Source organism: Myotis nattereri (genome assembly GCF_964212035.1).
Source record: "Myotis nattereri genome assembly, chromosome: 17".
Classification (NCBI taxonomy): domain Eukaryota; kingdom Metazoa; phylum Chordata; class Mammalia; order Chiroptera; family Vespertilionidae; genus Myotis; species Myotis nattereri.
Window position 1 is genome coordinate 43,794,319 of NC_138092.1, and position 17,013 is coordinate 43,811,331.

The window sequence follows — 17,013 nt, forward strand, 5'->3', positions numbered from 1 at the left end:
TGGGACCCTTGAGTCCGCAGGCCGACGCTCTATCCACTGAGCCAAACCGGTTTCGGCCTTAAAAGTTATTTTAAGAAGGAAACTTCTATTAGCACTAAGATGCAAAACCAGTATCGGTTGCCTAAACAAAAGATAAACATGAAAATAAATATATCACTATAAAAATGTTAAAAGTTAATTGCAGTTATGCAACTAGTAGCTTTGAACACACCCTGCATTTCTCAGTGCTTGGTCTTTCCTCACAGGGACTCTCTTTGAGGAGGTGTCACTGTTTCCCATCCTTCGGTGAAGGCGAGCTTAAGGGCTCCATCTACACCACCGATTCCCCTCTCCCTCCCTTCATGTCCTGTGGCTCCTATTGGGAATGCATAGTGCACACGTAAGGCCCAGTGGTCACGTTGCCTTTATCTGTCTGGCATCTCTAGTTCACATGGTCTCATTGGACTGTCAGTTCTAGGGCTTGGGCCCCATTGTCTTGCCCCTGGTTGGGCACAAACCCTGTCACTCTGGCAGTTGTGGCTCGTTCAGGAGTGGGTAATCCAAGCAGCATTAATTAGAGTCTTTCCCTTGGTTGCGATGTAGATATTGAGAGAGATACGTCTGTCCCCACTGGGCTTGCTAAGCTAGAGAGTGTGGGTCTAGGGCTGCTGGCATCCACACTGTCCACTACATGAAGGGAACATGAGTTCAGAATGAAGCAAAGCAGAGGTAATAAGAGTAAAAATATGGGGGTTAGGAGGGGAGAGATAGAGATCGAGATAGAGATAGAGATAGATAGAGAGAGAGAGAGAAGAGAGAGATTGAGTAACATTGTATAAATCCTCAGATACAGCATTGCCTAGAGACCCTTGTACTTCCCAGTTTCATTAGGTAGCAAACTACCACTTTCTCTTAAGTTAATAACGAGTTTCCACCCTTGCAATCAAAGGTGTCCTGAGAAATAGCCAGGGACTGGGGGAGGGCTGGCATCTAGACCTTGGTTAATGAAGAATCGTGTCATCCTAGAGCCAAAGGGATCTCCATGGCCACCTGGCGCCCCACTGCCTTCGGATGGTCAGTGTGTGGCCCATCCTGAAGTAGGTGTCACCAACACAAGTCAGGAGGGGACCTTCCATTTGTTGAGCACCTGCCACGTGCCAGACAGTGTCTTCATTTACAGACCTTTCTTCATTATTCACAGGGAGGAGTGGGCCTTAGGAATCTGCTTTACAGACCAGGAGAGCTGGGTTCAGACAGGTTAGGGAATTAGTCTGAGGTCTGCGGGATGCAGGTTTGCATCCAGCTCAACGTGTCTCTTAAGGCCCATGCTCTTGGGCCCAGCGCACCATCCCGCCTCACACTCTGTGACCGGGGCCTTCGTGTCCAGCAGAGGAGTGACATAGCCCAGTTTCCCTTCCAAATCTTCTGTGGAGTATAATATAAGAAAGCTATCTGGTGCTTCCGAAGGCGTGTTGGCAGGACTAGCGACGTAATTTGTGGGGCTCAGTGCAGAATGAAAATGTAAGGCTCTTTGTTCAGAAATGATTAAAAATTCTAAGACAGTGACATCTGAGTATTAAACAAAGGTGCCAGGCCCTTCTGAGTGTGGGGCCCTGTGTAACTACACAGGCTTGACACTTACAAAGCCTGCCTTGCCTTTTTTTTCCTTTTAAGACTTTTTATTGATTTTCAGAGAGAGAGAGAGGAAGTGAGAGGTAGAAACATCAATGTGAGAAACATCGATCAGTTGCCCCCTGCATGCCCCCTGCCCGGGATCAAGCTCAAGACCCAGCCATATATCCTGACCAAGAATTGAACTGGCAACCTTTCAGTGCATGGGATGACACCCAACTAACGGAGCTACACGGTCAGGGCACCTGCCCAGCTTTTTGATGCAAGTCTGGAAGGGGTGGTTGTCTGAGTGTGGGAATGCGGGTAATCTCAGAGAGGTAAATGGTGTCCGTGCTTTTCATTAGAAGCATATGGAGGCCTCAGGAAGTGAGGTGGAATTGAACCAGAACAGCAGAAATCTCGTATTAGCAGACGGATTCATATAATGTTCTGGATGTCCTCTCAGCCTCATCAGTGCAGAGAAGTATTACCTGTTCCACTTCACAACTGACAAATTGAAATAGAGACACAGGTCATGAGGTTGTGCCCCGCCGGGGGCCTGTCCAGCTGGGGTCACCCTTGCTGAGGTGGTGCTGGCAGTGCTGCCTCTTGCCCACAGGGACACTTTTCCTCATTTGCACAAAGATGCTGCCAGGGCTTGCAGGTGCCATGTGGTGACTTGCTTGGGATCACCTGGCCGGGCGATGGCCGATTCACAGCCAGGGCTGGAACCAGGACTGTCTGACTGTCAGGTATGAAGTGACATTCCTGCCTCTAATCCCTCTGTTTCCCTAAGGAGGTTCCATGATAACATAGAGTTACAGGAGCGGAGGGATGGGAAAAGACCCTCTGAGCACGCCCAGTTTGTTTATCCAGGGCCGAAAGGTAAGTGCCATTCGGGCTGAAATGACTGTGCTCTCTGGGGGGTGCAGTGGGAGAGTGTTGACCCTCCTGTTAGAAACAAAGGTATATTGAGACTTAATTTCTCTCTTTTTATTTAACAAACGTGGCATAAAATGCACATCAGATGCATGGCCGTCAGCAGGGCTAATCACCACCCCCGGGTCCCTTCTAGGAACCGTTAGCCATGCTGGTTAGCTTTCCTGATCCCCAGACAGTCTGGTCTTGTTCCTCGTCACAGCAGGATATTTCATGTCAGAGTGAAGGAGTCATGTGATGCGATTTTTTAAAAAGGGGAAAAGAAAACAGTCTGCTTGGAGTTGTCCCCTCTGCGTGGCAGGCACTGCCCCCACAATGGGCATATTCATCCGCCAGGGCCAGTGCTGATGCAATGGGGTGCCCTGGGCTTGCTCTGATGAGCTGGGTACCCAACTCCCCCGGAGTGTATGCGGAGCGGACATTCCACATCCATTGTTCATTGTCAAGGGGCCAGGCAGCTGGCGTTGGGGCCTAGGGCTTGTTTGCCAACCAGATTTCCTTTTTGAAACTTGAGGCCACGAAGCAGAACGTCCACATGAAGCAGGTCTGCAGGAATGTGAGTCAGACACAAAGTGGGGGTGCAGGGGGCTCCAGGATGGGGACAGACAGGTTTGTGAGGGTTTTGGCAAATACACACATATTTCACCTTCTTCCAACTACAAGTCATAATAGGTTTTTGTGTTTTGTTTTTTTTTAAAAAAATAGGATTTGTACTGATACTCAGGAGACACATAAAAAAGACAAGACATTAGATGCTAATAAAAACGATTACAGAAGTCTGGGCTCTCAGCCCACATGAATCCAAGTTTAAATGTGGGTCTGCCTCGTAGCAGCCCTGTGAACTTGGACCATTAACCTTTAGCCTCCCTGTCCTTATCTGTAAAGTGGGGGCAGTGTCTGCCTTGTAAGATTGGAGACTTGCATGACATAATGTTTCAAATGCCTGCGAAAGAGAGGCCCACACAGTTGCCGGCCTTCCTTTGCTTCTTGGGCCATCCCTTGCTTTTTGTCTTGTAATGATATTTAGATTTCAACTCTGCACATTTTGATTTACCAGGTGGCCAGTGAGCACATAACAGTCAAGTTTAAGAACACGGCTTTCTAGTCATAATCCAGTGACTGCTTGTTACTTGGGGACCTTGGGCAGGTTTGGGAACCCCTCTGTGCCGTGGTTTCCTTAAGATAAAAGGGGATGATAATAGGCCTGCCTCGCAGGACTTTTGTGAGAATTGAAATGAAGTCATTCGTGCCAAGTATCTAAAATGAAGCCTAGCCTCAGCTGGTGTGGCTCAGTGGATAGAGCGCCGGCCTGTGGACTGAAGGGTCCCGGGTTCGATTCCAGGTTGCGGGCTCCATCCCCAGTAGGGGGTGTGCAGGAGGCAACCAATCAATGATTCTCTCTCATCGTTGATGTTTCTATCTCTCCCTCTCCCTTCCTCTCTGAAATCAATAAAAATATATTGAATTAAAAAAAAAAAAGCCTAGCAGAGATTGTGTTCTTAATGAATGGAAGCGATATTAGTTGGAGGCAGATCGCCAGTGAACTTTCCAGAATATGTTAATCCCTTTCCTGCTCGAGACCTTTTCATCTTGTCAGTGGCACGCGGACGATCAGTTTTTCATGGATCCCCTGCAGTTTGGATCTAGAGTTCCAGGATATATTTCACACAGGGCAGTTAAGGGGTTAACAATTCAGGCTGTGAAGTCCTGGGGGCTTAGGATGACACCCCAAGGCCACCAAGCTTGCTCATCAGTCTCATTGGACAAGGGTGGTCGTTCACACCTGATTGAGTGTGAGACACAACCTGGTACCTGGTGAAGTGCTGCCTGTGCCAATGTGTCAGGTGCAGCGTGGAACCAGATGCTATTCACCCACAGAAGGTCCTGCCTGGCCACGAATACGCTGGGGATGGCCCATCTTGGTGTTTCTTCCTTCTAGCATGCCTCCCTGTCACTTCTCTGTGTCCCCATGATCCTGCTTCTAAAACCAGGAGACGAGTGCTCCCTCTCTCTGGAGGAAGGAGGAGTAGAAATAAACGGAGGTGCTGTGAGCCTCAGAACCGGTGTCACCTGGACGGAAAGAACAGTGGACACACCATCTCTGGGAAAGGCCTCAGGGGTGTGCCAGCACCTGCGCATCCACTGCCCCGGCGGATGCTCCGCTCTTGTGTCAGGTTCTGATACCCACAGTGGGAAGGGCAGAGTGGAGAAACAGACACGTGGCCAAGCGCTTCTGTCCCCGTGCACGTTAAGGAAGTCTTAGCTGTTCTGATCGAAAGGGGGCATTTAAAGAAGGTCTTCCTACAGTTTGCAGCAAACCCTGGGGATGGAGTGTGTGGGAAAGATGTTGGTGGATATGGTTTGCAAAGTGCTTGCTTTGTGTATTATATGGGAACCAGGATTTTCCAGGGCCCAGCCTTCAGTGCACTCACATTTAAGTCACTCCTACGGTCAGCCGGGTGACTTGATCTTCTATTTGGATAGCATCCCAAGTGGAAAATAAGACTGCACTGCCTCCTGAGAGACAACTGAATTCATTAAAAAGCAATAGGCGGCAGGCACATCAGACTGTCCTCGGAACAGTTCCTCCCACTCTCCCTGCGTCCTCTCTTGCTTTCTCTTTCTCTGCTTCCTTCTTCCCTTTCTCCTTCCTCCTCCCTTTTTTCTCTCTCCCTATCCTGCCCTCAACAGACAGGTATTGAAGATCTATTGTGTGGTGCTCATTACCCCAGGCCAGGGGACTTAATGGCCTATGAAACCCAGTCCTTGTCCCCAGGGAAATAAAGGTGAAAGTAGATCAACTACAACTGCGTTATGGGTTGGTAAACAGTTGGGGGCAAATAGCTGAGAAGAGAAAAAGGGATTTTTATGGAGAAGTTGACATTTATGCTGGTTTTTGAAAGATGCAGAGAAGTTAGGCAAGGGGGGTGGTGAGGAAGGGGAGGTCTGGGGGTGAGGGAAGGACATTCCAGGGAGAGCTACAGCGTGATGCTTTCGGGGTCTGTGCATACATGTGCTTAGTATGACCTGTCACTGTGCCACTGCAGAGCAAACATGGTTGGTCTAATGACCTGGTGTGGACTTGGGAGTCAGACCGACTGTGTTCAGTTACGCTTTGCCCCTCGCTGGTTGTATGTTGGTGGGGAAGCTGACACATCTCTCTGAGCCTTTGTTGTCTGTCTTTAAAGTGGAGAAGCACCCACTGACAAGGGTGGTGTGAGGTTTGGATGCAGTCGTGTTTGGGATGCGGTGGCGCATGCCAGATTACAGCGAGCACTAGGTTGGTAGCACGTAGGTGGTGGGATGCTTGGTGACAGAGCATGTCAGGCTCATTTGTAAACTCTGAAATATTATCAAAATGTGATGGGAGTGGCATTTTGATTGTTTGCGCTTCCCAGTGCAGTGGCCCTGGCTGGCTGCAGTCTGCTCGGTAAATATTTGAGAGTGTTGCTTGGTATCCGGGCTCTGAGACAGCAGGGCTCTGAGGAAGTGCTAGGGACAGAGGGCAGAGGGCTCATTATACATGCCTCTAAAGAGGGCTGCTATTCCAGCGGACGTGAGATCGGGAGGAGGCTGAGGAGATTAAATATGAGAGCCAGGATTCAAACCAGGTAGTGGCCTGGGCTTATGAGCAGGAGCAATATGGGGGCAGGTGAGGGTTGCGCTGGGGAGAGCCTTGAACTTCCCTGAATTCTCCTCAGTGTAAGCAGCGACCATTCCCACTGCTGGTAAATGGCACCGTGAGCCAGTGTTGGCACGTTGGGCTTAACTTGGGTAGATTTTACTTTGTGTAGATTTTAAGGTCATTATAGAATTGGGGGAACTGAGGTGCAGTTTGGGAAAGAGACTTCCCTGTGGTCATATAGGTGCCCTTTCCCAAGACACCCACCCTTGAGCCTGGCATGATGCTATTTCTCTCCTCATACTTTCTAAGTCTCTATTTTCCCACTTAAAAGGTGGTAATAATAGCACCTTCTTGTGGGTCGTTGTAAGGATTTGTATCAAAAGTGCTTGGCATGCCCTGACCGGTTTGGCTCAGTGGATAGAGCATCAGCCTGCGGACTCAAGGGTCCCAGGTTCGATTCCAGTCAAGGGCATGTACCTTGGTTGCGGGCACATACCCAGTGGGGAGTGTGCAGGAGGCAGCTGATCGATGTTTCTCTCTCATCGATGTTTCTAACTCTCTGTCCCTCTCCCTTCCTCTCTGTAAAAAAAAATCAATAAAACATATATAATTAAAAAAAAGTGCTTGGCAGGTGGTGAGTGCTCCATGTTATTCTTATCACTTCCTCCCACCTTGACCTGATTCCCATGGAGTGTTGAATGAGCTCTCGACATGGTGCTTTGTGAGGCGCCTTTAAAACTGATTACATCATTTTGTCCAAAATCAGAACCCATTTTGTACTTATTGATCAGTAGTAGCTTAGAGTTTAAGAGAAATTTATGGGAGAAACACATAAAATTGAGAATGACAGCAGACTATAAAACACTATGTGCCAGGCCCTGGTCCAAACAATTTACATATAGTAACTCATTTATCCTAAGAGGTAGGTATTATTACCTCCTATTTTGCCGATGAGAAAACCAAGACATAAGGAGGTGAATAACTTGCCTGAAGTCATGCAGCTAGTAAGTGATGGAATTCAGACCTACACAATCTGGATTCAGAAACGCCACTATTAACTTATTCACCAATTTTTTGTTCCTGTCAAAAAATTTTTTTTAATATAATGGTAGAAAAGCTCAGTTCAATTCTTAGAATGCTGGTCTTTTTACAGAAACACCAGTTGAGACCTGCTGCTTCTCTAATAACCAGGGAAGCCAAGGACCCCTTGCATAGATTGTGGGATTATAAATGTTCTTGACCATGAAACACAAGGAAGTGAAATAAAAATCAAAGGCCTCTCCTGTGGGCAAAGAGTGTGTGTGGAGAGGCCTTGCTGTTCAGGTCTGCTCCCAATATTTCTTCTGAGCCAAACGGAATCACATTTTCTGCTTCTCATCTGTAAACTGGGACCAATTCCTGCCCTACCCAGCAGAATCTCAGGAAGATTAAATACGGCAATGTGATTCATTCTGTCATTATTCACAATAGATTTTAAAAAAAGATGTGGCATATAATGTATATAATCCTGGATCCAGATTGTGTTTGAATTCCATCACCTACTACCTGTGTAAAGGTCATATTGGCATCTGAAGTTTGAGAAACAGTGAATGTACCCAATCCCCATATTTTACAGATAAACTGAGACCTGCTTGTTAAGTCTTCCCAGGGTCACCTACTTGCTTATGGAAAAAACCCTAAACTTTTCTCTCTCAGGATAATTTTTAAACCTCTAACTGATCATTTATTTGTATTTGAAATCAGGTAGTATGAATGCAGTGTTGTGCTATTAAAGTTCATGAATTCAGAGCCCGAAAATATCCTTGTGACATTTACATAGACATGTTTAGTAGACATGGATGGGCAATTTGAAACAGAACAGAGGGGCCATTCACATTTTTAAAGATGAATCTTGGATGATTAGTGGGATATTGTTTTATTAAGTTGACTATTTCTTGGGTACAGTTTCTTTGGAACAGTAAATTTGATAAAGTCTTGCTTTTAGGGTTTTTTAAAAATCAAAATCTACTCAAATGCTCATCAGAGAAAAAGTAAAGCCATTAAATAGAAAATATATATATTGCAATATATTCTGTTGGCTATATTTAGGCACAGTTTCAATCTTAGAAGAATATCTGGCATTATACCATGTAGTTATTGCTCCATTTTAATTAAGATTCTCCATGGTCACAGTGATTAATGACAAAGCCAATTCCTCCATTCTTAGATCCTCTTCCCACTTGTACCCCGCTTTAGAAATCTATTAATCAAGAGGTAGACCAGATAGCTAGGAAAGTATGTTAGGAAACTTGGGCTCTGTTCAACCTTAGCAGGGTGCTGAGAATGCACGGAGCTGTTTATTGCTATTGATCCATCTTTTCAAAGACGCAATCTCAAAATGCCATGTATAAATTAAGTATTGGCCATCAGTCTAAATGAGTAGGAATATTTGCATCATTGGCAGATAAGGCTGGAAAAACAAAGCAAAACAAAACATTGGCTTGGATCACATCTCAATATGATTTACTTACATATGTTGCTAATGACTATGAAAATTGAGTGAAACGTTCTAGATTAAAAAATGATTTTTCTCCTAAGTTTGAGGTTACTTAAATGTTGTCATATTAAGAACATCTTTTGATGAAGATTAATATAGTTAGGTCGGTTCCAGAAAAATAAGCTTTCTTAGCCTATGCCCTGGGTTGTACCTGTCAGTGTGATATTTATCAGTCAATGTGATATTTACCAGTCAAAGGTGACTATGGGGTTGAGGCCTGACCTTAAGAAGATCTTAGGCGCCGTTATTCCTGAAAGTACTGACAATATACTTAGAAGTGCATACGATGAGATGGGCCTACAGTGCAGTGGGCTCTGGTATAGGGAGATTGAATGGAGGCTGCGCCCAAACAGAGAGGTGAGTTTCACTCAGTATCTTTCTAGGTGAGCCTTGCTCATCTAGGCAGGAGAACCAGCAGCTCCGCAGCCTCATTCCTGGGTATTTCTGCAGAAAAGCCCTCTCACCCTGGCCCTCGGCAGTTACTGATGGACTAACAGCCTTTTGCGGGGGAACCGCTGCCTCTCAGTTCCTATTGTCACCAACGGGGCTACAAGGGTCAATGTTCGAGATGAGTCGACTTTTACCTGGTGATAAAAGAGGCAGTCAGTGTCGGGGAATGCCTGGGCCAGAGGAGCGAGCAGAAATTCATGGTTGCTGGTTGAAATTCAGCCAGATAAAGATATTATGGGGTCATCTCCTACCTAATAGCCTTGCTTTCCCATCTGTGTCCAATGAAGTGATTCTTAACCAACCAGGAGCAATTTTGCCTCCCTGGGGACACCTGGCAATGTCTAGAGGCATTTTCAGTTGTCACAAATAGGGGAGGTGCTACTGGCATCCAGTCATAGAGGCCAGGAATTCTGCCAAAAATCCTACAAGGCACAGGACAGCCTCTCACAACAAAGAATCCTCTGGCCCCAAATGTCAATAGTGCCAAGATCTAAGGTGCTAAGGGTCCACAACCTTGGCCTAGTGGTTGTAACAATTCTGTCAACACGTTAGTTTAAAAGGTGTTGAGAAGGCTGAGCTTCTCCTGGTAAATGGCACATAGGTACCGACTAAAGCAAGATCCCAGTCACAATGAGCAAACTGTGGTGGTTACCTAAGAGGGAAGATTAGAAGTGGACCATGGTGTCCTTAATTTTTTTAAGCAGCCCAGGTGACAAATCTGAAAGACGAATGTAGGGATGAGGTAACTAGGAGGAAGAGCTGGAGTTAAAGTCCATCCAAAGGGAGAAGCCTGTCATCACCCCCCTGTTTCTTTGTCTGCATCACAGTTGTTGGAGGCATCACAGCCTCCACCAGCAGCCTCAGCTGGCTCATTCTTAGGGGCCCTTTAGTATTATGACTTCCTTCTAGAGGCAGAATAACATGCATTGTCTGGAAATAAGATTTTGTGTCCTGGTGAAAATGACTGTCTGCTTTGAGGTTGTCCACAGATTGTTTGGGGAGTTAGAGACCCCTGAAGAGTGTTAAACCTCTAGCTATCCAATTACTGCTGTATTGCATCAACAAAAGTGAACCTGGAGGATAGTGTGGTAGTGGGGAGATGCTGGCTATTTCTCAACCGTGAAAGAAACCATGCCTTCAAGAGTTATGAAAAATGAAGCACTTTCCTCACTAGAAAAGAATTATCCATTTCCTTCTTCTATTGCCAAAGGCTGTTTTCTTTGCCAATTTAATGAAGGTATGAACTCAGGATTCATTGCCTGCAGGAAAAAAAGAAGCCAGTGTGCTCTGGAATCCTCAAGAGTCAATGATAAGTGGGTCAGGTGGAATTGAAAAGAGAAAATATTGGGGGCTGAGCTGGGCCAGTGCAGCACTGAATGGTGCTGTGTAGTAGAGCATAATCAATGATAGGAACAAGTTCTGATTTGCTGAAAAGGAAATGAGGTGAAGTAGCTAAATTTACTTTGAGCAAATTTCTGTCTCAATCAGAATCAAAACAATGGACCTTACTATTCCCCCTGAGAAGGGAGATTAAATGTGCATTGGATCCAAACCTATTAATTATTTCTTTAAATTTAAAAAAAAAACACCATTTTTATCTTTCTTTTTGTTCCAATCAAAGAAGGTGTGCTGTGGTGGATGCCATAATGTGACGTTCAAGGGCCTTTTAGTTTCCTCTTACACTCATGGTGCTGTTCTGAGGACTAACTTTCTGAAATAAAAGTTTTCCTGGTAAGAGAGGTATGGCTGCCTGGTCTAGGCTGGTTTCTGCTTGGGGTTCACTACATTTCTTTGGCTTTTGGGGTCATATTTTAACACATACTCTCAGTTAAAACGACACTTCCTTTTATCCCAAATTCTGATCACATTTTTACCTACCTCCAGAGCCTCCCTCCTTTTCTTGGGAATCCAGACCTGTTCCCCTGTGTCACGTGACGCCCAGGTGTTCCTATCCACCTTCACCTGAATTTGCCTGGTGTTTACCTGCTGCAAGTCCCAAACTGCTCTCCCTTTTAGACAATATTTATGTTGGCACAAGGAAGTCATAAACGTGGCATGTTCACAAACACCATGGCAGGTTGCTGAGCAGATGTTCCCACATTCACAGGCTCATAGTTTTCATTTATGGACACTCACAATGGCACCTGCCTTTGTGGGCAGGGTGCTGATCTGTCCTGTACGGGTGCTGGTGTGCTCCAGGTCCGTGTTTCTCAAACTCTGCTGCCCATTAACATCGCCTGGGGAACAGTTGCCAATCCCAATGCCCAGGCCCCAATGAATTCAGACTCTCTGGGGGTGGGACTCAGACATCTGTGGTTTCTAGAACTCCCCAGCGTGCAGTTGGAGAATTTGTTCTCCAGTTCAGTGCAATCACTTGAGGATCTTGTTAAAAATGCAGATTTTTGACTCGGTAGGTCTGGGTGGGCCTGAGAGTCTACATTTCTAATAAGCACCCAGGCAAAAATGTGGATGCTGCCACCCTTCCAGAGACCACACTTTGAGTAGCAAGACAAGACTGTAATCCTGTCTAGTGGGTCTTCATCAGCCTTGAAAGTAATTTTCCAAAAATCATTAGTCCTCTTAAGTTTGTGATTTTTTCCTTATATATCAATGGCCCGCCTATATCTCACTCCCTCTCTGTTACTCCACCAATACCCTACAGCCACACTCGATGGCAAAGTCATCTCACTTGATCTCAGCACTCTCTTTCCCTCTAGATTCCGATTCTCTTGAAAACAATGCACATGGTATATTGGAGTGTCATTTGGCTAAACCGAAGCATATTTTTCTGTGGAACTTATTTTTCTGTCTATGCACAAAGTCATTGAGCACAAGGATATACGAGGATATGCCCTTTAGGCTCAGCAGATTCTTTGAACATTGTGTGATTTAGCAAATGATAATAACCCAGTATCTTATTACTGCTCCAAATAGGCAAGTCACAAACACTAGTTCTTTAGTTAAAAAAAAAAATCATTACTCGTGACAAAAGGACGGGGGCAAAGCACAAAGCGAAAAAAGTAATTTTCAGTTTTTAGAATTGGCTAGTATTCCATATTATAGTACCTTGGAAAATGTAATCTTCTGGCCAAGACTGTTGGCTTTAGAGCAATATTTGCCAAACAGTTATCTGTAGAACCCTGGTCTGTGGGCATATTTTTGGGGATTCAAACCTCTCCTGGTAGGCTTCTTAAATAGTATAGTGAAAGCCGATAACTTACAAACTAATATAAAGCATATTACATCATCAGGATGGCCAATCATGACCAAGACTCATGATTTCAATGCCTGCATTTGTGTGTCTACTTATGACTGTATATATGCTAAATCGCCATACTTTAATTGTGCAGGATAATGATAAAAGAACAAAAAACAGAGGGAGGTTTAATATTTGCATTTCAGCCAAGAGGAGGCCCAATTATATTGCAGAGAGTCTTATAAACAAAAGTGTATCAGTAGTTTGGATAGAGAAACATGATAGGAGAACTAAGAAGTCACACAGCACATCACAGCAATCAGGACCGTTTTCACACTGAGCAAGACCATTTAATCTCAGCAAAATAGCATCATCTATTACACGAAAGCAAGAACATACATTTGGACACCATCAGCTTATGTTTTACTAGGATTTAATTTTTTAAAATTTGTTTTGGTTATATAGTTGCTTCAGAACTACAAACGTTGTCTTAAATTTCTATTCAAGTTACTTTCTTTTTTTAAAGGAACTTGCATGCCCCCTACTGAGGACCGAGCTCACAACCCAGGCATGTACCCCGACCAGGAATTGAACCACGACCTCCTGGTTCATAGGTCCGTGCTCAACCACCAAAACATACCAGCTGAGCTCAAGTAACTTTCTAATGCAAGTCATTTAAGTTATTACTGGGACAATGTTTTATACTTTCAAAAAGTTTTGCATCTACTCATTTAGCAACATAGTCTTCAAACAGATTCAGTCGTTGGGCACACCTTAAATTCTGTTAGTATTTTCAAAAATGTCCTAGTGGCCATATTGTAGCCTCATGCTCTGCATCTTAAGGCACTGTTAAGGGGACACTGCTGGAAATGTAAGCTCAGTGCTTAGATTACATTTTTAAATTAGCTGAAAATATCATAGCAAACGTTTTCTGGGGGAAATGTTTCCTTGCTTGGAAGTAATGCCTGGTGATGACATTTTCAGACTGGAGGATGGCAGAGGGGCCAATAAGACAAGTGGTGGCGAGTAGCGCTGGGCTCATACGAAAGCCCAGTCATACCTATGGTTTGGAGGGAAAACGTGCTTACAGGCTGATGGGGCTCTGGCTGTCCACTCCCTGACGGGCGGCTGAGCGGCTGCACGGCTGCCGAGGGTGGGGTGTCCCCTTTGGGCAACTGCTGACTGCCCTCTGAGAGGCAGTATGACTGGCTCTGAAGAATCAAAAGAGAAATACGTAAAAATGCTAGACCACTCACAAAGGCCAGCTCCCCGTGGGGTTGACTTTCAAGGGATGAGATGCCAGGGGAGAGGAATAGGTTTCGGTTTCTCTGAAAGATATACTGACTGGAGGGCTCATAATCTTGGCTAGTATGTAATGTCATTTACAGATGATTTAAAAAATAATGCCTCTCTGAAGAAGAAACTTGTAGGTTTGCAGCCATATGAGTGCACGTTTAATTTATAGCAAAGGAAAAAACCCATACAAACCAAGTTAGAGTTTCCGGAACATTTTGGAGTTTTATTCTCTTTGCTCCTTGTGCTCACACAAGAAATCATTTTGTTGCTGTGGGAAGCCATAGTAGGTGCAACAAAACCTTATGAAAAGTCTTACTGTGACAGTTTTAGCTGTTTATTTTTCAAGATTTTACTCTGACCTGCCTTGTGCACAGTCGGTTCCAAATGCTAGTATTTTGGTCAGTTGTTAGTTATCAGTGATTTAGACACTTTTTTTTCACATGAGCCTAGGTATTTCAGAAGAAAAGTAAAATATTGAGTCCATTTCCTAGATATTTGCAAAATATCTGGATATTTGATGCTGTTTAGAAATAATACTGGAATATTTTCAGCTTTTAATCCAAGTTATATGGCCTTGTAGGAGTATTTTTACCTTGGTCTACTGATCTTTGCAAGAACCCTGCCTTCCCTGCAGAACTCTGATGATCAGTCTATGAACTTTTGTGCATCTTTGCTACTAACAGCGCTAGTCATTCATTCCACAAATACATATTAACCATTCTGCTCTCTGCAAGGCACCTCATTTTAAACACTTCCCTGAAAGAATCTTCATCATCACCTTAATCTCCCTCCTAAGAGATTTTTGACTAATGGGGCGGTGGCGGAGGGGGGGGGGGGGAAGGAATACATTCTAACTGCATTTTAAAAGCATGATACGCTGTTGTGAAAATCAGTCATAAGGAGTCATCACAATCATAACGTATAAAAGTATTAATTATGATTTCATAGTTTAAATTTCTACACATGCTATATAACCAAAAGGAAAACTGTATTCGATTCCCAAAGGCAATAAATACTTACATGATGGTTGCCCATTTTCGTTTTTCTGAGATATTTGTTCTGTATTTTATGAAGAGATCAGCTCTCCTAAAGGCCAAGTTGATAATGGTTTTCCCAGGACATACGATCTCTTGAGTTTAATAAGTAACCTTTGGCACTGAATTTGAATACACTGTTGGGGATGGGTCGGGAGTGGCCATATCTACGAATGAGCTTAACCTGTCCAAGCTGCCTTATAAAGAAATATTTATTAGTAAATCAAGTGTAGGGTTTTTAAGTTTAATAATCTAATCACAACTAAAAGACCAAACCTGTCTTTTAGGTTATTGAAATGTGTGTATTTTTTTAAAAAATTTTGGGTGTTCATTTAAAATGTTATACCTTGTAATAGTAAAAGCACTAACCAGACTGAAAAATCTTTCTATTTTACTAACATCACTTTTATTAGAACAGACAATCTTTTTGAGGGCTACACTGAGTTATGCTATTAACATTATAATTTAGCTGGTTTTTAAATTTTAAAAAGTAATATGTGCACTTAGTAAACTTTTTTGCTCATAATATGAAAAGTTATCATGAAAAATAACCCTCCTAACCTCCCAGTCCCTCCCCTAGTGGTTTCTTGTGAATACCTTCCAGAAATGTGTATCTGTCTGTCTATTTATTTGTTTGCCTGTTACCTCTGGACTGCTTTTTTTCTCTCTCAACAAATGAGTTTGTACAATGCATTCTGTTCCATATCTTGTCTGCTTCACTATATTAAACACATATATGTCATTGGTATATTTTCCCCCAGTGACCATATGGTAGCTTATTATGGGTATGAACCAAACCTTATTTCATCAGTCCACTATTCAAGATCATTTCGGTTGTTTTGGTCTTCTGCATGAATCCTTGTGTATGTGTCCATGTTTATCTGTAGAATAAAATCTTAGAATGCAATTGCTGGCCAAAGAGTATGTGCATTTAAAATTCCAGTAGGTGTTGCCAAATTGTCCTTCGCACAGACATAAAAATGCTCCAAGACCAGCTGACCCGATGAGGCTGACTTTCAAAAGACAGAATGTATGCCCCCTGATAATATGCCAGTGCGCATTTCTCCACATATTGGCCAACACTAAACAGTATTAAGGTTTTTCATTTCTGCCTATTTCAAAGATGAAAAATGGTTACCTCACTTTTTAATGTACATTCCTTTCCTTTGAAATTCTTAAAATTATATATCCCATTTTTTTAAAGCCATGTTGCATGAATTTTCCTGTGGTCTGCTTATGTCCTTTGTATTTATTTTGAGTTATTAGTGTTTTCATTATTTATATGCAACAACACGAGGTTTATAATAAGACCAGGGCTTTTGTCGAGTGTAACAATTATTTTGTTGTTTGTCTTTTGTCTCTGAGTATGTTTTGAGTGTGTATGTGTGTGTGAAGGAAGTGTTAAGTGCTTATGTATTTATCTATATCAATCGTTCCTTCTTTGGCTTGCTTAGAAAAACATCTCTGCATTAAGATGATTAAAACTTCTTGTACATTTTCTTCATGTTCTTTTACTGACTTCATTTTTTAAGGCTTACATCTTCGAGGCATTTGGAACTGATTTTGATAGAGAGTAAGGAAGGAATAGAGTCAGCTTTCATTTGGGTTATTCAATCGATCCTAGATAGTTAATAAATAATTCATCTTTCCTCTTCTGGCCTAAGATGCCATTTTTAGTTTATGCCAAAATTCCTGTGTAATATCGTATTAAAATTCTGACAGGTTTATTAAATTCTGAGTGTATATATTCATTCTTTTGTTCCTTAACCTTTATCTATTGAAAGCCTTTGGATGTGCTGGTGGCTGGGGCTACAACAATGAATAAGACGAATGTGAATTTTCTCTTCTTAGCACCTACAGGCAAGTAGAGGAGCTAGACAAGAAACACACCATTGCAGATTGTGGGATGGGCTATGAAAACAATAAATAGGATGCTGTGATAAAGGCTAGCACGTGCATGGTGTGTGTGTGTGTGTGTGTGTGTGTGCAATTTACTTTAAATAAAACGTGTGTTCTTCCAGGAGCTAACATTTAAGCTGTGAACCAAAGCATGAAAAGGAGCTGTCAGTTGAAAGAGAAAGTGGTCCAGATCAAACCAAGTGTTTTTAATTTGTGCTAAGGCTCAGCAATAGGACAGAGCTTTGCAAATTAGAAGACATGAAAGATGGTCAAAGAGGCTGGCGTCTGCTGTGTGCCGGGCAGGGCAGGAGGGTGAGTGCTGGAAAGACACTGGTAAACAAGACAAGACTCCCCTCCAGGAAGGGGGGTGGAGACAAGAAGACGGAAGTTACAACTACCGCATTGACCCTTCAGTATTATTTTGTCTCCAGTGTCTAATTTGTGCTCC